Source organism: Egretta garzetta, unplaced genomic scaffold (assembly GCF_000687185.1).
Source record: "Egretta garzetta isolate BGI_Z169 unplaced genomic scaffold, ASM68718v1 scaffold291, whole genome shotgun sequence".
NCBI classification, from domain to species: Eukaryota; Metazoa; Chordata; class Aves; order Pelecaniformes; family Ardeidae; genus Egretta; species Egretta garzetta.
In genome coordinates this window covers 954,907-977,318 of record NW_009258783.1, presented here as the reverse complement: position 1 = coordinate 977,318, position 22,412 = coordinate 954,907, and the positions used below count along the sequence as shown (strand labels likewise).

Genomic DNA, 22,412 nt, shown 5'->3' with positions numbered 1-22,412 from the left:
ACTTCAATCAGCAGAACTTACTCTTAAGCATCAGGTTAAGGTCACTACAATTACGAAGATATAAAAGGTACTGGTCCACTTCTATAGAAAAAAAAGTTCTATTTTCCTCTTCGCTCCACTTGCCTATCCTTTTTTTAAAAAAACAGGATATTTTCTGTATTTTTTAAAAGTAATATGTCTCCTGTATTTTATTTTCTTTGCACAATTAGCTTTAAGATAAACACAATATTTCTGAGCTGAGGCACAGCTTGCAGTCCGGTGTCAACCATGGGTATTAGAGCACCTCTGTTACTCTTACTGAAAGGATCGTACAGAGTCTTACTCCAAACATGATGCCTTTCACGGGTCTCTTATGCAGCACTGGCGTATTTAAGTTGCAGTTGAGAAAACCTGATAAACAGGTAAAGACCACTTCAGATGAGATCTGTGGCTTCCTTTGGTAACTTTGGCACTTTTCAAAGGAAGGCTTTGGGAAGAGTACAAGAAAAAGAAGGAATCAGTAGTAAACATTAAAAATACTAAATTGTTTGGAATTTGGGGTATTTCTCAGCGGCTCCTATTTTCCCCTGTCTACATTCCTTCAGGAGCATGCATGAAGGCTGCAGCTGCAGACTCCTTTATCTCCCTGGCCAAAACTCTCAGGAATAAAATCCCATCTACTTCAGGCTATAAATAAATGAATTCCCTGATTCAAATAGAGACATCATAAAGTGTGTGTGTGTGTGTGTGTGAGAAACAAACCCAAACTCCAGAAAAGAAGTCACCTTCTTTTCACAACAGCCTCTGCCCCATTTGTTTCAGTCCAGTTCATTGTTATTCATACCCATCCCTTTTCTATAAATATTTGTCTTGCATTTGTCAAGACTTATATTTAAAAAATGAAATTCTATTTGGGGTTTTACAGTACAGGAGGCTATTATATATACATTATCCTTATGTGCATGATTGGGGAGAATAGATGATTTGTGAAGTTATCTATTATGGGGAATAATCAAGATTAATGAGCCCTATGGCACTTGCTGAATGCCTCCAGAGATTTATTACTCAGGTTGTTCGTTTTTCTTGTTATGTTGGTGCTGTCAAGAGTCCTATAACAAATGCAAACACAGACGTGTATTAATTGCAAATGTGGAACAAGGCTATTGTGATGTTGCTAAATACTTACAACTCTGCTGTTTGTACAGCATCTTCACTGGCTGTAAGATTTCTTGTCTGCCAGGTTTCTGATAAAGTTTCTATTTTGGTATAGAATGCAATTTTTGTAAAAGCCAAAAAAGATAAGGGAGGGGGGTTAAAGAGGAAGGGGAATTCTGTGTCCATCTTACTCTTAATAACGCAAGCCCTGGGCAGAACTGAGTGACAGAGCCCTGGGCTTTTCCCGAAAGGCTGCACAGCCAACTCTGGAAGACCTGATTTTATCACAGGGACTTTTCAAAACAAGACTTTAAAAACTCCAGTAATTGTCACATAAAGTAAGTTCCTTAAGAAGCACGTGAGCTCTGTTGTACTTCCAAACCTGTCTGAAGATGCCATTATAGCCAGCTGCCAGCAAACTCCATAGTATCACCAGGAGGATCACTGCGACCCCTGAGCCTATTAAGTTATTAACTAAAAGCTCAGTGTGTTCTGGGAAGTTGAGGTAGCCACACTTCCCTATGTGTAAGGTAAAAATGCAAATGTAAAAATGTTCAAGAAGAGCTCCTCATTTATTTTAAGCAATCTTTTTCCTGTATTACCTCTCTTCATCAATGCCATAGATCTGAATACCGATCAGGACTCTCCATGCTTAACATACACCATTCATCTGAATGGGCAAAATTAAAATATTTTAAAAAACAAAAAAAGGGTCATTAAAAAAAAAAATGGAAAAGATCAATGTTACCGTAAATATTCCCTGTGCTGAATCTTAAATTCAAGCACTGCAACACTGACCTATTTAGCAGTTCAGGGATGCTAATGAAATACACAGCATGTGTATCTCAGTGTCACGACGTCTGTAGCTTTACTCTTGGAGGAAGCAGTCACTCTGCCAGTTTTCTTCTTCATTAACATTGATGTGGACAACCTACTCACACGGGATTTGCACAGGGGCCAGCTCCCAGCCGCAGACGTTCACAGGTCTCTCCTGTGCTCTCTGGTGTGAGTTCAAATGAGAAGGTGTAGAGTTTTCATGTTTACGCATTCATACATAAAAACAGATTTCTACCTCCCAGGCAGACGTTTTTCTGATTCACCATGCTGGCACAAACACAGGATGTGTGGGCTGATGCTAATGGCTCAGCACTATTAATGTACAGGAGGGTGTAATAGTGCAGCAGCAAACAGTGATATAATGAAAATATATCTAGATCTTCTCTCTCAAAATAGCACAGTATATGAGGACCTGGAATGACCCACTGAATTCTTCCCTGGTGGAAAAGAATTCCAACAAAAGCCGTTTCAGACAAACATGTAGGTGCAACTTCAGGTTTGGAAGTCACCATGTTACAGTTGGAAAACATCTGCAACAGCCTACAGGAAAAAAAAAAAAATCCCTCAGCACTTGCACCTTTATTTTGTTTATTTTTACTTATACATTCTCTATGGGTTTCTGTGGAAGACAGGCTACTAGGTTAGGTGGACATTCAGCTTGGTCCTGTAAAGCTGTTCATATGCTTTTACATAGCTAGTGCTGAAGTTTAAAAAGATTTCAAAAAATATTTAATCCTCTTATTTTTAGTCATAAGTTTAGTCATAAAAGTTTTTAGTCTTAAGTTTAAAAGGGTCATGGTCTAGCTACTAAGCATTGCTCCAGGAACAGAAGTCCCCTGTCTCTCACCTGGAAAATAATTTCCCATAAAACCTCAAATCCTTACTTTCATAAATCTCCAGATCCAGAAGATAAAGGCTTTTTTGGATGACAAGTTGTTCTAGTTTTGTGAAATCTGCAGGTACGCTTTGGAGGCACTGCAGATAGTATTAGCAACAGTAACAAACACCCCGAAATAACAAACGTAGCCCATCCTTTGAAAGGACTGGAAAGGATGTTCTCATTAAATAACTACATGCACTTGTTTTTCTTCTGATCAGTAGAAGTTTGTTTCATTTTTATCTGCAGTTAGTGCCTAAGTAATTTGCCATGCTGGAGGAACAGGGTCATGTAAGATTTAGAAATACAACTTAGGGAGTCATCCCTGACTATTAATCCACTTTTATTTCTCTTGAAACATTATGGAAAAAAATGCAAAAACCTGGAGATATACAACAAGGAAATAATAGCATAGTCCCAAATGGTTTTTAAAAAATCAACTCAAATAGGTGTGTATTTATTGCCAGACTTAAAAGAAAAAAAAAAAAAGAAAAAAAAAAAGAAGAAAACTTATTATTAGATAGCTAGAAAACACCGATGCAATTCTTTGCCTTTGGCTGCTACTCTGCCTTACAATGAAACAAGTTTTTGTATACTTGCTACCCAGACTGCTAGGTACTGTCTGAGCAACAATTTCCCCATTTCCTTAAGTGTTAACCATTCGTAGCAGCAATTTGTATAACTTCAGGCAGTAAGTTAACATGAGACAGCTATTGGAGAGAAAATTCAGACATCTGCAAAGAACAGAGACAACCATTCTTATTTTCGCATACGCAAGTGTTAGCAATCGAGGGGGAAAACCTGTTATATCTGTTTAGAAAACCTGGAGCAGAACAAGTCTCACTGCATCTATTAGCAGACTGCCAATGGATTAATGATGCTCAAAAGACTAAGGCAATGCATGCAACTTCAGTCATGAGACGGGCAAGATGTCATGCAACGCAGACTAAGACCAGAAGGAGAGTCAGAATCCCTTAAATTCACAGACATGGCCAATCGGCAGAAACTATATCACTTTTCTTTAAAGCATCTTCTTCCAAAGACTTTTCAAAGAATGAACAACTCCAGACCAACCTTCATTGCTAAAATTGTACGTGAATATCTACCAATTTAAGAGCTTGGCCTTGTCTTCTCAATAGCCTCCCATAAGTATGCAAAGGTTCTTCTGAAACCTTCTCCTCTCCAGACTGAATGAAACCAGGTCCCTTGCACGGCACAATGGTGGGAAGACAACAAGCAACATATATAAGTTAAAAGAAGAGTATCTTACTAGATAGAAGGACAAATATTTTCCCCATGAGGACAGTCAACAGTTGCCCACAGGTTGCCCAGAAACACTGCAATCTCCATCCTGAGAGGTTTTCAAGACCCAACTGTATCAAGCCCTGAGTAACCTGGTCTGACCCAGCTCTCAGCAGGAGGCTGGACTAGAGACCTCCTGAGGGACCTTCCAATCTGAGTTATCACACAATCCTATTACTACTAGCAGCATGAGCACTTGGCAATACTTTACAAAAATGAGAAGTGACAATGGAAAGCCAGCACATCATGAAGGGATGAAACTGAAATATCAGAGTATGAAAAAAGTGAATTCTTTTTCCAGGGGCAGTATAACCTTACCTCATGCACGACAGCAGCAGCTCAGTCTCATGCAAGAGGATAAAGAGCATCAAAGTCTTTTGGTTTTGATAAATTATAAGCCACCTACTGGTGAAGAACAACTTTCTTACAGAGGCTAAACATCACCAGATCATCGAGATTTCATTCAGAAAACCTGTCCCCCTTTGCTACAAATGGTGATTTGCAGCAATTGGGGATTGAGATTTTTGCTCTCTGCATATGGCAACATACTGGATGTAGGAATGAGTGATGGATATTTTATAACGCCTGATAACCTTGGCACCCTAAGAAAGCAGGTACTTGGTTTCTCTGCACCTGAAGACAGAAATAAAAGTTCTATGTAGGTTATGTCAAACCGCAACTCAGCCTGTACTTTAAACACAAGGAAGTTATTCTTGTGTTTTCTAGAAGAGCTGATATTGTATATACATGACTAGACCATAAAAAAGAAAACTAAAACAAGGTGACATACATTTGAAGAGAAAAACTCCTACACAGTAGCACCCTCCACTCTCTAAGATAAGCAATTAAACACGCAGGTATAAAAGTAGAGGAGTCATCCAGAACATCACATCGCAGTGACTGAAGTTACAGAAGGCTTTCAGCAGCCCCTAAGGAAGTGCTGTTAGACTCCTTTGGTATTCAGTGTAGGATCTGTGAGCACCAATAAGGTCAACCTTTCACGGACCCTTTAGTTCTGCTTCCACAGGAGAAGTTACTGCAGACAAAGAAAGAAAAACCCCATGAGTGAATGCTAAATGTGTAGTTTGGAACCACTTCCCACTCAAACAACTTGAAAGACAGAGACTAAATTACAAACAACCCGAGACAAAAGCTACTAACTTGTAGCTGTTGGCCAGTTTGATTCCAAAGGTTCAACTCTGCATTTTAAGCACCTTAAAAAATAGATAAGATGGTCAGACACCACCAGACTATCTAGATAATGATATGCTTCAAGGTCCAAGAACTATCAGTGAGTAGCTCAAACTTACAAATCACCTCTAAGCTATATGAGCCAGTAGAATAAAAAAGATTTTTTTTTAATATCATCAGTGAGATTTTCCCCAAACCTAATCACCGTGATACTCTCCATCTTTTTGGCTATCTCAGTACTACAATTCAAACCCTATTATGGGGCCACATAGCTGGCAAGAGGGACAAAGGAAAATGTAAAAACCGTGGCACGGGAAGCGTAGAAGATCCAAACATATCAGAAGGGACTTGCATGTGATTCCAGAGAAAGACAAATAGATGACATGAAGGCATGGCTTCTTCAGCAGGCCTCATTTCATACAAAGCTCTGAGGTTCAGAAATCAGTCATTTCTTATAATGTTTGTAAGAATAACTAGTGGTTGCTTCTGCAGGCTGGCTAACTGCTGTCTGCTGATCGTTTAATGATGCCTAATAAAGTAATACAGGTACACATATGAATTTTATTTTACAGGTTAATACAATTAACAAAAGTGAGCAGCTAAAGACAGAGAATAGCAAGCCAGAGGGACGCGCACAGAGCCCTAACTGCTTGTGGGTATTCAAATCATAAATACACACCTCTGCTGTATACAGTAAAATGGGTATTTCCAAAAGTGACTGGAAATATTTAACTGCTTTCCAGCGATGCCCAAGAATAACCCCTAAAAGCCTTACTGCACAAAGAAATATGGCTCGTAAGACATCCAGCGTTAATTTATTTTTCTGTTACACTTTCATGCTGTATATGTCCACATATATATCTGTGCTATACTTTCAGGCTGTACATTTGCAGTTTTTAGAGTAAACACCGCACTGACCAGAATACCACTTTGTCTTTTAACTTTGCCTTCTTTCTCCAGGCACTTTGAACACAGAATTACTAAGGACCATGATACCACTGCAAGACATCACCTATGTTTCACAGATGGGAAAATTAAGGCACTAACGCTCAGACGGATTTCACTCAGCTACAGAAGCCTGGGTAAGTACCACATTAGTAACCCAGCCATCCTCCGTCTTTCTACAGTCAATAACAAGAAAGAAGGCGACCAGGCTGCCCTGCCAAGGATGCCTACCTCTCTCTTGATGTTAGCAGGATTTGGTTCTATGAGTTGCAGAGAGCATTAACCCTGTTTTATGTACTTGCTGCACACAGATGCCCCTAGGAAGACTGGTAGCATCACCCAGACACTTCTCCTACCTACCTAAAATGAGACTCGGCCCCTGCAGAACTTTCTCCGCTGCCATACACTAGGGCAAAAAGACTATTACATCTGTAAACACACCCCATAAGAGATGGAAGTGCTAGGTCACTAGGAGATAACGGAATAAAAGCAAGACTCAACTCCCAGCCTTCAGTTTCAAATACCAGATCATGTATTTTTTAAATCCTCTTTAGCTTCTGTATCCATCTTCATGCCAAACGGTACGGTTAGACTGACATTTTTGACCTTTCATGTAGAGGAAGCTACACGGAGAGAAATGATGGGGACAGTCATTAAATTCCTAGTTTTTAAAATTTTGGCTAGAATTGAGATCCAATATTAACTCAGTTAAATGGGATTGTCAAAAAGAATGAAAACCTGACTAATACCTGTTGGAAATGAGGCCTTTTCTTCCACTTGTTGGGACTGCAAATTTTCCTCTCTTTTCTTGGCCATTAGTTAAAGGCAGTAAACAATAATTCTCAGTTTTTCACAGCAAAACTTATGATCTCTCCCACAATGTGGACAAAAGACATTTCTTCTTTCTTTCAGGTGGTTCAATAGGCTAAAGAAGAAAAATTCCTAGAAAATGTCTGCCTCCTACTGAAGGAGGAAAAAAATAAATTGTGAGCATCGTGGAAGTGCTGCAGAGTCTTTAAAGGGCAGCTGAAGACTCAGAGCAAGAGCTTTGAGCCTGGTGCACACAGGTCAGTCAGCACTTTCAGAAGTTGACGAAAGTATTTTTGGGGAGATGAAATAACCATACAACCGATACTGTGCCAGGCACTATCTGTTTTATTAGAGAAAGAGCTGAAAAATGTTTTGATCAAAGTTGTTTCCTCTTTCTACACTTGCTATAGCTACCAAAACACAGAACGGAAGGGGAAAATAGCCTTGGCTTGCTCAGACCTGCAGCACTACAAAGCTGGCTGGAAGCATTAGTAAGTTTTGATGTTTTGGGGTGCTTTTCTGTTATTTTGTTTTTCTTTAAGTATGAAATACTACCTACACCCATAGGCTATGCTCAGCTTGAATGCAATTCAGCTCAATTCCATGGGGTAATAACATTTGGCTCTTACATGTCATAAAAGTACCACAAAACCCCCCACAAACATCAACTGACTAATTCTCAGGGGAACCTCGGGGTTTTTACCACTGTCCCTAAGTAAACTGAGGCACAGACACGCAAAAAAGCCCTCCCTAAAAGCCTTGTGAAATCTGCAGGTGGAGCCACAGCTAGGACACACCGTGCACTTCTCTCCCACCCATTATCCTGCAGGCTTCACATTACAGACTGTTTCCCCAAAAGTCATCCCCAAAAGAATAAATTTTCATACCTTTATTCATTTTTAGGCCTGGATACTTTGTATACAATGACCAAGGCAAAAAATAGGTTGGTAGCCTACCATACTGAGCACTGACTGAAGCAATGATAGAAGTGTTCAAAAGGGGGACAACAAGGAGATGCAGACCTGGGATGCAGCATCCATCCCAAGGCAGAGTGGAATAGACCCAAAGTGCTGGAGATGCTGGGTGGTTTTTGGTGCTGCACAAAGCGGGGTTCTCACAGTCTTCCCTCTCATCCCATCCTTTAAATACATGCAGTTCAATTTATTCAGTACTCTGAAATCTACCACTTAATTCCTTGTGTCTATGGTGCCCAGCACAATAGGACCTCCATCCCTTGTTGGAGCCCCTTAGAGCTATCATAAAACAACAGCTTTATTCTGTTTTATCCAGTCCTGGTGAATGAAGCTTTAGAGGGTATTTTTTGCCTGCTCTGCCAACTAGATACTTCATAAAGTGAAACAGAACCTCTGCTTTCCTTCAGGGCACCTGCTTTCAATTACAGGAAACATACGGCACCTTCAGATTTTTCAGCTTTCAACATCTGTGCTTTGCAGGTACAATTTGTTGCATTCAAATTACTGCTAAACCTGCAGAATGGTGTCGAGCTTTCGGGGGCATGCTCGAGAAACACTAGAGATGGACAGAAAGTAATGGCATTTGCAATCGCTTTTTAATGACTGATTAATGACTGTTCTGAACCAAATCCTTTAAGGTGTTTAGAAGCCTCGCCTCGCTCCTCTTGGAAAGTCCATTCAGCCCCAGCTTGATTAGGAACAGCACCTCTACCCCGTAGCAGACGAACATACTGACATTGCTATCCAGCCAAATACACCAGTCTCACACTTTCCTCTACAAGATAACACTATAAATAATACCTTTAAAAGGGAAACCAGCTTGTTATAACCAGTCCGTCACAGCTGGTCACCACGCTGGGATGAGACAGTGACAGCTATAGGTTTAATTCTCTTTTCTGCATTAGGTTAATTAGGTCAGTCGGGGACACACACACGCACACAGACTTTTAAACTCCCACACTGGTTCAACAAAACACACCAGCTCATCCAAGTAACCCCTCAGGACTTCTCCAGGCTGGTAGAGTATGACATAAACCTGAGAGCTTGTTCCTAGACAGACGTCCAGGCGCACTGATGGCAGGAATCTCACTTTAACCATCACCGTGATGCTCTCCATGCCTGAGGTTCCCGCTGCTAGCCTACCGGCTCCTTATTTCAGCTGTCACCGCCTCATCGCTGGCGCTTGCCAGATCACACAAGCTAAAATACAGCTTGCTTACTGCTCCTACTGGGTCTAGCTCAGTAGAAAAACTTGCTGGTCCTAAGGAAGACAAACCTGCAGCCCCAAGGTCTAATCGGGAGATAGAAAGCGGCAAGGAGAAGCAGCAGAGTGAACGACAAACACTACAGTTACAAGGAAAAAATGGGGGGAAACACTTTCTAATTCTAGACCTGCCAGAACAGATTTTCATGCGCAGATGGATGAGAGATCTGTGGCAGAACAGGACTCATAGGAATACCGCCTGGAAGAGATTCTCTGGGATCAAATCCAGTTGCCTTACTATACAGTAATGGCTACTGTAGTATTTAGGTATTTACACTCTCTATTATTATGTTTGTATTATTTTATTAATTATAACTACATTTTATTATTTCATATTTATTTACAGGGATCATCCTTCACCGAGCTGGCTTAAAACCACGGGAGATCGGCTATGGAGGGATCTGCGCTGAGTGCCCCTCCTACAGCTGTACACAGTGCAATACGCTGCTAGGGCCATGTCCATGAGAGAAATTAAGAATACAGAAGAAATCAATTACTACCCTTAAAGAAATCACGTCTAAGAGGAGATCCTTAGACTTGGAACAAACTTAGAAAAGGAAACTAGAAATCAATTTATATTGTTTAGTTAATGTAAGGAAAATCCCCCAAATTAGTGCCCTACCAATCTCCACCAGCCCTGTGTTTCCCAAGTCTCTTCTCTTCGACCACAACATTTTGTGCAAGTTTGTATCACGATAACCAGCAGAACATTGTGGCTACTACTAGGCTCGTTTACATCTTTTAACCTGGATTCAGCTCTGGACTTGCGTCTCCTACAGGAGACTTTTTTTTTTACTTCAGGAGACTGAAGCAGTAGGATGGGGATCCAGGTTTGTCTTTGCATTCCAAGCAGGCTACACCTCCTACGTTTGGTACAGGGCTTTTTCTAATTTAATTATGTTTGCACTTGGATGTAAGTTAAGTCACAGCTCAACCATTAACTGTGCTCCGCTATGGCATCCACCCTTCTATATTTGATTTCGCTAACTGCCTAATGTTTTGCAGTGAGTTTTTGATAAGTGTGTGTTTGCAGATTTTCATGACAGACTAATAACACCAAAGGAGGCTCCAGGAACCTTTTAAGTAAATATTATGTGTATATTTTCTCAACAGTGTCTGCCTGCCAGCACCTTCAGAGCTGCATAATCTTATCTAGAATACGTTTGCATTCTCTTTGCGCTAACCAACATGGTCCATACTACTAAGCAAACTGTTATTTGATTAAAACATTATGCAGAACATAATTCCAGGACACACAGTCATGTGGCTCTGAAGAGGTCGCAGTTTCTATTTCTGTCTTGCACAATTCTGCTTGCCATCATTAGGAATTTCTTCATCAATCATAACAAAGAATGAGTAGATGCAGGTCTTTACCTGGGCCAGGAACTTCTTAATGTATTTTAAGAAACTATTTGTTCTCCTGCCCTTGTCTTCTCCCTTCTCTATCGTTATGCCCTATTTAGGCCTAAAATTCACAAGAGAACGGACGCCTGGAATGTAGGTCCAGCTGCAAATGATTTGAATTTGCAAGAACTTCAGAGCAGGCACCTTCTCTTACTGTGGGAAGAGATGACAGAACATCAATACAGGGGAGATGCTCGAGCTTGGTGGAGAGCAGATGTGAGGCATCCTAAGTTTTTCGAGTAATTTATTACATTGCCATTTTTTTGGCTGCCAACAGCAAATGGTTTAACAGTTTGGAGTGGTAGCCAAACGGAAAAGAATTGAGGAGTGCCGCTGACCGCATTACATGGACAAGAACCGATTAGGGCATTATCTGCTCATCTGAAATACGAGAATTGAATTCCATGCTCAGCCATAGACTTCCTGTGGACATGTCTCATTTGGGGTATAATAACTACAACGTAAACTACAGCAGTCGCCTATATAGACCATATATGAAATAAATTTAAGCTAAGCTAGTTACTAGTAACAGCTGTGAAAGCACAGGCTCTAAAACTCATCTGCTGCAGACAAATCTCTAATCTCTTTGGCTCAGATTTATTAAATCTACGTGTGCAGGATTTCCTATTTAGTCCGTGAAGAGAAATAATCATTTTAGAGGGCAATTCAGGCTTCAGGTGGACTAAAATGGAGGTTGCAATGTCTTTCCACTGACTATAGAGGCATCCTAGGGCAACTGTAGATAAATACTATCTACCTATAAAGGAGGATAACAGCTTTTTCACACCAATATCATGAAGATGAATCGAATGGAATAATGACAGCAATTATCTACCTCAGTTAGATCAACTTTCTTGTTTTCTGTTCAGCTTGTCTGCTAAGAGTACACCAATATACATCTGCTCTGTAAAGGCAAAGCATTCCCTTTCTATTTCAACAGTTTAAGGTGTTGCTAGGAACCTAAGACCAGAAAGGGCATCCTGTGACACTGAGCTTGGTCCCCAGCCAGTATGGGTAAACCCAAATAATGATCTCATTCATCACGTTCAAGCCCCGTAGCCCAGTAAACACAGTGTTGCTGGTGCCAGTAATAGGCCACAGACTTCATGCTGAGCCTGCACGGTCTCGAGACCCAGGTGTGTCAGGCTTGCCTAGACTTGTAGTGCCCAGCCCGGAGCTTCATTTTAGCTGCTTTAGCTGCAGCAGCAATTTTCCTAATGACCAGGTGGCTATTGCCTAATTTATTTTACTTTTGCTTATCTTTACATAATTATGTGGTTTAAGTGTAATTCTTATACAGACAGTAGCAACAAGTAGTTACTCTGCATAGGATGAAATATTTATGATCTCAGGATAACGACAGAGTGCAGAAGAACACGGACGTGGTATCGTAGTACAAGCCTCAGAAGAGGCGACACACGATGTAGCGCAGAGGAGTGGAGGCACGAGCTGATATCAGACCTGGCACAGAGTGACACTCAAGGCCCCAGGGCTATAAAAATTCACCTATAGCTGGCTAAAGAAATGCAAACCTGGGGTTTTATGGATAAGAAAGAAAAAGCATCCAACATATCTAAGACATTGGATACATACTGAATCCAGGGTAATGCTGTGTTGCAATCCAATGAAGAAAGAGCAAGGCGTAAAAGCATGTTAGCAAACATAAACATAGCCAGAAGCAGAGCCTGGAGTGAGGAGGAAGACATCATCGGCAGCATCATGCTCCTCATGGCGAAGAGGAAGAAGAAACCATCACTATCAATATATCCCTCCCAGTGAAGCCCTTGGTACCCGACAACTTGCCATAACTGCTCACCAGCTCCAAAAATCAAGTCCAAGAGCCGCGCGACCCAGGGAGTAAGGGTGGGCAAAACACCACAGAAAGGGATAGATACTCAGAAATGTGTGTATATCAATTTAAAATGTATTATTACTGAATCCTTTTCCCCCTTGTAACTATTCTTTCTTTTCCCTTAATAAGTAGATCCGGACTAATAATAATTCTTTGACTAGACTGTTAAGGTTTTGGTTATGCTAACAATAAAATTTTGCCTTTATAGAGGGCACATCTTGTCTTGCCTGTACAAAGATTTTGAGCGTAACAGCCTTCAATATTAAAGCTAGTTACGCCTCTTGCCTTCATTCCTCCTACAAGACAGCCAGTCCAAAAACTCACAGCTCTGACCAAAGGAAAAAAACCTACGAATTTTTCAGCATGAATACGGCCAATTTATATCCATTACTGTCTTGCGCTCCTCTGTAGGGTTTACTCTTTCCATATGTTCCTGCACAGTGGTTACAAACCTGTTGGGCACCACAGAGGCTACTCAAGACAAACTCTTTGGCCTCAGCTTGTGGGACAGTCGCAGCCCCTCTCGTCTTTCCCCGCTATAGAAACCCCAGCGCAGAAACAGAGATTATTCAGGAAGTTTACAGTGACACCTGATCCACTGATTAAGAGGAAAAGTGCAAACATGACAATTTTATGCTAATTTCAAACATTTGGGTTCGCTAGAGTAGTTTTTGAGTAGTAACAAAGCGAATTGTAATAATATAACAATCATGATAATATGTTAATAGTTTTAATTGAAGTAATTTCTGTAGACAATAAGAATTATACCCTAATGTGTTAATTAATATCATTAGGAAATGTTGTGAAAATGAGTATGTAAAATGATATAACACGATATCCGGAAAGGCATGTTTTACAGCGGATGGTTCCTCTGAGCTCTCCTTGGGGTGAGATTTATGGACGTTAACACACAAGGCTTCAGCAAGGTAAACAGCTGTTTCGATTTCAGTTATAATGAACATTAACTCTACATCCCCATTTCTGCTTAATTAAACCTCCGACTCTGCAACCAATCAAGAGCACACAGAAAAGGTAGCAGGCACTAATTGGGCCCTGTGCAATTTCAGCCTCAGCTTGCAGGCAGTGGTCTATCTAACCCGCAAAACTCCCCCCCAAAACAAAAGTTTCTCTCTTGCTCGCCTCTCCCAGCCTACCCAACAATTTCTTTACTCAAAGCCAAACCACGTGTAAGGACCATTAAAAAAAAAAAAAAAAAAAAAAAAAAGGATCGTACAAGAGCACTGCAAAACATACAAACTGTAAGATTAAGTTAAATGCCTTTTTACCCCTGTCCAGGTACTCACTTCTTTATTATTTCTCACACAACATAAAGCTAGAAAACTCCAGAACAAACTAAGAAACTCACAAAAGACTCTCACAAACCCTCCTGCCGGACAGATTGACAGCAAGCTCCTGTGCTTTTTGATTAGTCTTTACCCTCCCCTAGAGAGGATCATAACTGTGCCAGCATGGAGTTAAACACCAAACAAGCACACCGAAGAGACACCGAAGGAAATAGCATGCAACCGGCTTTTTAAATGCACACGTAAAAAACTCAAGATGCACCTACTAACAGAGAGAAAAACCTTAAAAACCATAGTGCTGAGCCCCAAATGTGTTTTGAAGAGCACACAGCCTTCCTGCACAAAATGTCCCCCCTTCCTCCTCGCGACGTGCGTCAGTCAGCGCCGAAGCCGTTTCATCTGAGAGGAACCCAGGGCTCGATGTGACAGAGCGCAGACTTCTACCACACTTACAGAGGAGGGAAAAAATAAAAAAAAAAAAAAAAAAAAAAAGAGGAACTTATGCCCTAGAGGACACAAGATAATTTCATGTTACTCTGTTAATGAATCTTTAAGACAAGATAGGATAAGAAAATCGTTGAAATACCTCACAGCCCCTTAGATCTGGAGGTGACAGCTGCAGCCTCTCTTGAACTGCCTCACTTCATGAGCATGCTCCTGAAGGTTGCTTTCCGACCCACAACCTTTATCTGAGCTTCCTTTGTGGCTTAGTAATACAGAAAGTGGCGCTTAATCGTTACGCTTAAACCATTCGCTCGCTGGTGAACTTTTTTTTTTCCCCCCGGCAGCTGAAAGCAGCGAGTTCACAAATCTAGTCAGCAAAAGCTAGGAAAAGTATCCTGTGGTTCCCTACAAACACGCGATAACCCTTAATACAAATGTACGTATTAACTTGCGGCGCAGGAGTAGTCAGTTGGGATTTACACGCACAACTGGGTTCGTCTTCAAAAAGCACCATTTTGTAGCTCTCCGAAGGAAGTGGTAAATACCACGCACGCTCTCGCCACTTCATGGGAGGCTGGCTACCTAAGCCCTGAACTGAGAGCAGACCTTAAATATAAATCACTTAATTGCTCCTTTTATTTGATACCTAAGTACTTCATGCTAATAAAGTTAAGCATTAAAGGATTACAATGTGACAAATTATACGCCCATCTCATAAAAGAAATATTACCGAAACAGAGCCAGACCTGAAAGGCTCTCGATAATGTACAGCGTATGTCTAATTTTAGATGATTCCTCAATCACTGGAGAGTTTGCAGTGTACACAGCCAACCCAGCTGAATCAACTGACTTCTATCTCCATGACTCCAGGTCACATTATCTCATGAATGAACTGTTATGTAGGTCAGTCAAGAGTCATCTTCTAATTGAATGCACGTTTCAGCTTCGGCGTTTATGCTCTAGATATCAAGGCTGTAGACAATTGGGCGAGTCAAAAGAAAATATCAGGGAAGGAGTTGTGATAGTTAGGCTTTGTTTCAGGCAACAAGCATGGAAACAGATGCTAGCAGAACCCTGTATATAGCTGCTTTTGTTTTAACTGGATTTAATACAGGTGGAAAGCGCAGGAGCAACAGGCTTGGTGGAGAGAGGCTGGGTTGGGTCGCAGATCACATTTGAGCCACAAATCAAGCGCTGTCCTGCTAACGTACCTCGGCTTGCCTGGGGGGTATATTGGTCTCTGCTGATACATGTGCCAAATATGTGTCTGCTTACTTGCAGTAACTGATACCACCGACTCCTTTCACGTAGGCCCCCAAACAGTCATCAGGAAGGAATATTTTTGGTTGCTCCCAAATCAAGGTGGGTTCGAGACAACAACAGAACTGAAAGCTTCCATTCTTCATTGCCAATCTCCTGAGTCATACTTGTACTTACATGTTTTAAAGAGCGAGACCTTCGGGGAGACTTCACCATATGGTTCATGAACAGTTTATTTAACTTTGAAATCAGGAGGCTGATGTAAAATACATTAGAATTATAGCCTTGGTAATATTTGGGTAAAATGAAGACTATCAGACTGGAGATGCTCGATGAAACTAAAGCAAGAGTTACTGCTTTACAGAAACGCTTTTGATCAGACATTTCTTTTCACTTCCTGTTCAATCCAAGCTATTCTAATTTAGACATAAAAGCAAAATTGCAACTGATTAAAATTGGGTCGGCAGTAGTTCCCATATGAGGAAACACATGGCTCACAATCAGATAAAAGCCAAGCTGTCTAAATGCAGCACTGCCTGTACTTTATAACCGCGATCCAGCAGCTATTTACTAGTTACTTGTGTATTTTCAGAAACAACGCGCAAAGGTTTTTCTCCTCCTCAACTTTAGAAATGGTTTCTGGTGTGCCAAGGGTTAAAACTACCGAAGTGAAAGCAAAATGCCCAAGGCCAAATTTTCCTGTACCCTGCATATTTGGTTGCATTTTCATCTCCTGTGTCCTGACAGCTGTTATCTTCAAGTGTGCTTCGACATGCCCATTGCTGTCCTAGCAGCCTTTTTGTTCAACTCCGAGCTTGCTTTCTAAAGCTTTAAAACCTTGATGCACGGGGGCTGTAGAAGGGGGATGCTGGAAGTAGCACCTATTATATGGGAGATAACTTTTGCCATCTTGCGCCCCACCTACTTCAAAACCGGGTGCTTTAAAAAGGTACCAAAGTAGCTTAAAAAAAAACCCCAAACCAAACCCCACCCCAAACCCGCCTATCTACCCCTCTCCCCATCTCCAGCAAAGCCTTTGCTCCCGTGTTGTTCTCATCTCCCAGCAACAACTGCTTTGCGCTCAGATAGCATGGTTCTTAGGAGGATGTGAAAGGAGTTACAAACATCTGTTAATTAAGTCTCAATTTGCATGTGAGATGGGTAATATACTAATTTTACAAATGGGTACGTTGAACCACACAACGCTGGATAAAGCTAGCCAACACAAGTACTTGAATACAAGCTAGAAGGAGGGAGACCGAGTCTCCTTGTTGTGGCCACTATTCTTCTAAATAAAATAAAGGCTATATAAGCGCGCCCGAGATGTTGATGGCTTTTACTTTGCAAAAGACAAAGTCAGAATAATTTCCCAGAAAATAAACACAGATAACCATACAAAAAACCACAAACCAGTTATTGATGAATAAATTGCGCCAGGTCCAATTTGCAAGAAAGAGTATTAATGTATTTTTAATGGCTGAACCAAGGGAAGGTCATTATACAATGTTTTAATTCTAGTACATTAGTGGTGCATTTATACATTAGCAGTTAATGTGATAATGTCAAACTCTCCACTACTTGTGACATCATAAAAAATAAAGGCTGTTTTAGTATTCTTTCGGAAAAAAAAAATAATCAGAGCTGTTATTAAGCTCCCCTACTGCAGCCCTTGGGAGAATGTTTATCTTGCTGTATCAATTTTACATGCAAGAAAGAAAACTATAATGGGAAGTCAACAGATGTGAAAAATGTAAATCTTTAGTAAAGTGCACAATCAACAGAGGCAGACAGGTTTTTGCTGTTGTTGTTTTGGGGGGTTATGTTGTTTTTTGCAAATGAAATAGATTTTTGACCTGTAAGTGCCATTTTTGGTGGAATGCAGGAAACAAATTAATAGAAGAAGTGAAAAAATAAAAATAAATCTGAAAGTCAGCTTGAGGAAACAGCCTCTTCAGCAGAGCTGTTGTTTTTTGATTCCTGAAAAGTCACAAGCAATGGTCTGACACTCAGCACAGTTACAGCAGGCCGACGCTGCTCAAAGCTAATTTGGGGGAATTCAGGAACAGAATTCAACGTGTTGGGTCCCGTATGCGGACATCGTGTATGTCCAAAAGGCAAAGTATCCTCCTAGGATTAGCACTTACAGAAACGGAAAATTCCCTGAAGATCACACCTAGCGCTTCCTTTATAAGGCTTCTAAATCAAGATCGTTATTTATCGTGCTATTAAATTTGTAGCTTCCTCCCCCCCCCTCTCCCCCCAATCTGCTTTTGAACTACTTTAGGCAAGCCATAAACTGGCAAGCCAAAGCTGCTCTGGGTGACTTTGAGCAAGCCATAAACAGCTTTTGTGCCTTATTTTTCCCCTGCAGTTTTCTTTTGGTTCCTTGTTTTTAACTTTTTGGTCTGAGTATCTTCTATTTTTTCTTTTTTCTTTTTTTTTTTCCCCCCCCCCCCCCCCGAGCTGCAGCAGCTCAGCCGCTGTGCAGATGATACCATGCTCTGGGCAGCTTGGCTGTTTGCAAGCCCTGCGGTGTCAGTCGGGGCTCATCACCTCTGCAGGCACACGGTGGCAATTTTGCTAAACAACATCCCAAGGAAAAAGGGGAAACCAAGTCACAGGCTTTGCTTTCACCAGTAATCAGGTGGGGTTTTTATTCCACCACTGACATTTTGTTTTCCCTGCAATTCGGCATCTCTTCTCAGGTGCTGGCCTGATTCACCATTACAGCTACCCCAGCTGAAGGCAGGTTCAGCTTTGCTGCACACTTTGACGAAGCAGTTTAGAGCACTTTACCAACGGTGCTCAGGGCGGTATGGACCTGATTCAAGCCGAGACCCCCAAACATTCCTGTAGCACAATCATCAGGGCCAAAGATCTTACCAAAAACTGGACCAAAGCAATAGAGGATCACACCTGGTTTTCTTCATCTTCAGATGGCTGCACCTGTGGGCTTCACTACCACTGATCAGAGTGTCCTTTTTTTTTTTTTTCTTCATTATATATCTTTTTCCCCAAAAACTTCCCAATCTCTTTTCATACTTATTAGGCTTTCTCTTTTCTGCCAGTTTTGGTTTGGTCTTTTTTTGGAGGCAGATGCTCATAGACTTATAGATGATACAGTAAAGTTGCATCAGCGTTTTGAGGACTGTTTGAATCTCTACTCAGTTTATCTGTACAAGTGAATGGAATGTTAAAAAGGAAGAAATCCTTGAAATATATATATACAATGCTACCATCCCTTCTTTTAGGCATTGAACCCATGTCCCTATCACGCAGAAAGAGATTACACTAATACTCTTGTCTAAAAAAGTATGTAGGCTTATGCAAAATAAAATAAAATACACCAGTGAAGGAGCAGCTGACATCTTCATGGTGCCTGCTAAACTATTAACTAAGCATGCAAATGGATGGTGTGTAATAAAAGACCTTATTTTGCAACAATTTATGCAATTATGAATATTTAAGTTACGTTCTCATGTTCCAGGTTTGACCTCTGCTTGCTGACACGTTGACAAGGACACTCATATTCTGACTGCAAGTCATGTTTTTCATGCATCCAAAAAAACCAGTACAAATCAAAAGCAAAACTGAAAGAACACAGCACGTTAGATTACAAGGGATCTGCAGGTTTCACTTTTAAAAAATGGACAAAGTCAGTTTTCAGTCCATGTGGCTACAAACAAAAAAGTGTAAAACATGAAATGAGTATCCTAGAGGTTTATGATTCTCGAGACAATGTAATATGTATCTGGTTAGGTTTTTTAGGTTCTGTTATTACACAGAAGTCCTGCGTTTTTCAATCAATTTAAAGACTTCTAAAGGCATGATATTATTTTTAGTGACCTGAACTCAGCAGCATCTTCCAATTTTACAATTTGTTTTATCTCAATCTAAGGCCTTTGACTGTTTTAATCTGCAGGGAGATACAAATGAAAGTTTTTGCTTAACTCACTGTAAGCTTCATCCAATGCAAAGATTAGCGCTAAGACCTGTTTTATGTCCAAGTCTGAAGAGGAGGGTGTCCTGTCCTATTGAGACGTACGATGGCAGAATTGTGCATATTTTGCCCAGGCTACCTTGTCTTGCTTTTAGGTACTCCGCTTCATGGAAATACAAAATTGCCCCCTGCATCCGCCCAAGAGCCAGCCTGAGACGGCTGCAGTTGGGGTCCCAAGGCACTGAAATGCAGATCAAGAAAACTCGTAGGCAATGGGAGATGCTACACAGCAGTGCAACCTGCTGCTGCCTTTCTCTGGCACTGAGATAACCAAGACAGTTAATATCACATAAAACAAGAGGTTGAAAGGGAGGAGGATCAAAAAGAGAAAAACAAAACCAAACAACACATTCATCCCTCTGAGTCCCATCCAAATCCAAGTTGCCCAAATTTAGTCCTGGCTCCTTTTACGCTGAAAGTTTTGCATCAGAACTATTTGTTGAACTGGGGAAAAGGCAGCTGGAAAAAGAGATAAGGCTTGAAAATGGAAGGTCTTATGACAACCAAGCTTGGCTTTGTACAAGGATCACGTTACACTGGATAAATCAAGTGTAATGGTATGCGATAGGGGCAGGTAAAGACAGGAGCACCAAGGACTACAGCTGTGGTTTAACGCTTTCCTCGGCACGCTGGCAGCGGGGTTTCGTTATCAGCCTCGACTCGCTATCACAAACCTAAGCCAAGTGAGAAAAATTTCCATCAACGAATGTTTATAGGGCAAAAGGTTAACTAATACAGAAAAGCGGGGCTGAACTCATTGCAGAACACAGTTGGGAAAAGAAATTTGGAAAAAGTTGAAAAGGCTGAATTTTGGTACAGACCAAATGCTGGAAACAAGTGGCATAAATAAATAAATAAATAAATCGCTTGGACTTAAAATTCCAACTGAAAGCAGGAGGTTGCATGAGGACTGCAAAACAAAAAGAAAAATTTCTAGTAAAAACCAAGATTATTGAATATCCTCACAGCCAGTAGTGGAGCCACACAGCAGAACCAGATATTTATAAAGGACCTGAGATGAGGCTGAGGGCTGGTTACCTGCTGTATGAAAACTGAAAAAAATATGTAGCCTTGAAAGATGATATGTAATATTTTTAAGTGCTCTGTGTTATTTTGTGAAGGGTAGAGATATTACTAGACTTTGTAGAGAATGATATTGGTGATTCTTCCCCATATCTGATGAATTACATACAGAACACAAAGATCAACTACAATAAAAGGAAAAGATTCACAAACCCTTACAAAAATGGGATATTTTGGATTGAGAACCTATTGGAAATTAGTAAATTGATTTTAAAAAAAAATCCTACCTTAAGCTTTTAAAAGCAAAACCTGAATACAGAGTACTGAAGTCTATAAATTTTTCCACTTTTCAGCCCAAGACATTTAAGAGTTAATAAAAAAGGGAAATATTAAATTTCTTTTCTTCACTAAGGTGCTTATGCATATGAAATAAATACATAGCACATAACAAACTCACTCTTTTTTTTTTTTTTTTTTGAGTCTCCCAATTTATTTCTTTTTAAAGCCTATGATCTTACAGTGAAACTAATAAGTGGAAACACATATCACGTTTACAAAAAGAAAAGTTTTAAATGACGAGACCTAGACAGAAGCTTTATGTTCCCACTGTAGTTTGAATCTAAAAGCTAAAAACATGAAAGCAACTGAAAACTCAGTTTTGTTGCATTTTTAACACCTTCTTGCTAAGTCTGATAGTTTCGCATTGTACAATAGGAATCGCTGGGCAATGACTGCTACACCATTACCTGAATGCTGACAGAGGAACCTAAGTTTCAGCAGTAGGTTTTTAAATTTCTGCATTTTCAAATACTGTATGCATATTACATACTGCCTAAAAGCTATTACATAAAATTGAGATTTAGGTTCACACGAGAGTGAAAAATCATAGAACTGTAATTGGAGCTGTATTAACAGGGAAAAGGTGCATTTTAAGTGAAAACAAAAGATTTCTGGGAGGGGTGGGAAAGGATGAGTTGTCTACGCATTTTTAGGTTCCCAAGGTATTGATGCAAAATTTGCCATTTTGCAGAGGTTCTGTAAGACCTTCCCCCTACAGCAATATAAACTGCTCTTTGCTTTTCATTTTTGCCCAGCTCTGCAGAGCTTACAGCTCAAACTGAGAACGAATACAGAGGGAGGCACATGCACACGGTTGCAGACACCCGTGCCGCGGTCCACTCGGACTCCGCGCTGTAACGGAGCTTCCTGCGGGAGGGTCACGGCACGCAGCGGAACGAGACTCCTGCGACTCGGCACCGCAACCACATGCCTGTTTGCCCCTGAAACCTTCAAGATTATGGGAAAGAGCACTTCCCAATGTTTTGTACCTACCAGGCCTACTCTGTAAGCTGAACAGACACGTTTTGAACAAGATTTTACCTAGGAAGATACCAATTAGTTGAAACCAGGTCTTTCCTTCCTCTGCCAACAAGTTGGGAAGGCCTTGTAAGAGGGAATGGTGCAGGTGTTTTCTAGTTCTTGGCATTTTCCTGTTCTTTCAGTGGGATTTTGAAAGAGAGAGTGCCTTTTGCTAGCTGCAAGAGCAAGAAAGTCTCTGGCCAGCTCTTTAGAAAAGAGGAGGTTTGCCATTCACTGAGGTCAAGGCAAGAGCAAGGCTGCCTCTCCCTGTACTTTCTTCACCCTGCATAATGTTCACACGTAAAAGTGTGGGAAACCATGCCCTAGAAAGAAATGCTGGAAAGGTTTGAAGAGTGAGCCGTCATCTCTCCCATTGCACGGCACTGTCAGCTTTGAAAGACTCAAAAAACATGAAAAAAAAAAAAAAAAAAA

General features: G+C 40.8%; 1 protein-coding gene across 1 annotated transcript in view; it reads right to left on the bottom strand.

The window, feature by feature from the left end:
- Window positions 1–14,564, bottom strand: part of CELF2 (CUGBP Elav-like family member 2) — a 206,624-nt gene extending 192,060 nt beyond the window's left edge. The window contains exon 1 of the mRNA XM_035889161.1: window positions 14,481–14,564. The gene's annotated coding sequence lies outside the window, so the exon portion shown is untranslated. The remainder of the gene's footprint in view (window positions 1–14,480) is intronic.
- Window positions 14,565–22,412: the final 7,848 nt, after the last annotated feature.